Below are 1,758 nucleotides of genomic sequence, written 5' to 3' on the forward strand. Positions count from 1 at the left end.
GGGTCCGTCGCGTGGGCGGTCGAGTTTGGCCGTCGTCGAGCGGGTGCCAGGTGGGCGCGGGGACAAACCAGTGTATCCGCCCAACGTGGGGCTCGAACCCACGACCCTGGGATTAAGAGTCCCATGCTCTACCGACTTTTTTTTTTTTTTTTAAAACACATTTATTAAAATCTTTGAACAACAAAATTTAACAGACAACAGAAACAAAGAAGATTTTAACAAATCAAAAACAAATCAGAATTTCATGTTGAAACATTTTTGCAATTAAGCTCAGGTAAGTTTGCAGGTAAGTTGATTACAATCTTTGTTTTGTTGATTTACATTTACATTGTGTTTTAACAGGGTAGTGTTGCAGGTAAGTGAATAACAGACTGTTATAACATTCTTTACAGTTTTGAGTTTGCCGCCGCTCTCCCTCTTAGCCGTCCTTCCACTGTCTCACTCCTCCTCCTCTCTCCGCCCGCCCGCTGACCTTGGCCTTGGCCTAGTGCTGGCCCCCTCTCCCCTCCTCCTCCTCTGGCTGCTCGCTGCGCTCAGCTGATGCTGCCGCTCTCTCTCTCGCTCCCCCTCTCCCCGCCCGCCTGGTGACCTTGGCCTTGGCCGGTGCCGGCCCTCACTCCACTCCTCACTCCCCCTCCCGCTACGACTACTGTACTAGTACAGTAGGCGGCTCTCGCCGCTCGGGGGTCGGGCGTAAGCCGTTACCTGCGCTCACGCCCTGCTACGGTTGCGCCCGCGCGCGGTGCGCGCCGCCGGTCAGCACTGTCAGTGGCCCCCCTCCGGCCCGCAGACCCGGGGACTTGGCAGCGCCGCGCAGCGCCTGCCGCCCCTCGCCACGGTGGAAAAGGCTTGGCCCGTGCTCTTCCTGGGGGTCGGCGAAGACGCCGCGGGGTGAACTGCCGGCGACGCGCCGCGCCCTGGCCCGCGAGGAGCCGCGGAGCCGAGGGCGCGTCCGTAGATGATGAAGACACACTTTTTTTTTTCTTTTGAACTTTTGGCACTTTTTGTGCATTGCACTGTTATGTCCCTGGTGGGCACGTCACTTGTTCACTTGTTATGTCTCTGTCACGTCAATAATTTTACACTTGTTGCAGGAGCACGCAGACACCGGGAGCCGCGCGCGCCGTGGCCTCTTCCTTCATCTTTTTGATGTGGATGAGGAACTCGGCCCAGCCCACGCTGCCCCTCGACACTATGAAGTGCGCGCTAGTGCCGAGCACCCACGCAGCCACCTCGCCGGCGTCCTTAGATCTCGCGGGCGCGTCTGGCACGACCATCAGCTCGGGCCTGATGTCCTCGGGGTGCAGCAGCAGCGGCGTGAGCTTCGCGCTCACCCATGCCCAGATGTTTGTGGCGCCGGGGCCGCACGACGTCAGCCTGTGCAGCAACGTGTCCGCCTGGCCGCAGCGGACGCATGCCGGGGACGTGATGTTTCCCCAGCAGATGGAGTGGAGGCGCTCGTTTGTGGGGACGACGTCGTGCACCGCCGTGAACCAGGCCGCCCTGGCGTCGACCGTGAGGAGCTTGCAGCCGATTCGTGCCCATGCCGCGGGCCAGGCCGCGTCGGGGTGGTTCCCCTGGACTCGCGGCTCTCGCGTCTCGGCGAGCAGCTGCTGCTGGATGAGGTGCTGGGTCAGGTCCGACCCGACCAGGCCGTCTGGAGCTGCCATCCTTGCCGCCAGCTCTCGCAGCCGCTTGAAGTGCGGCACCGCAGCGGGGACCCTGGTGGCCTCGCCGAGCCTCTCCTGGAGGGCGAGG

Source organism: Frankliniella occidentalis, unplaced genomic scaffold (assembly GCF_000697945.3).
Source record: "Frankliniella occidentalis isolate FOCC.00 unplaced genomic scaffold, Focc_3.1 Scaffold259, whole genome shotgun sequence".
In the NCBI taxonomy this organism is placed as follows: Eukaryota; Metazoa; Arthropoda; class Insecta; order Thysanoptera; family Thripidae; genus Frankliniella; species Frankliniella occidentalis.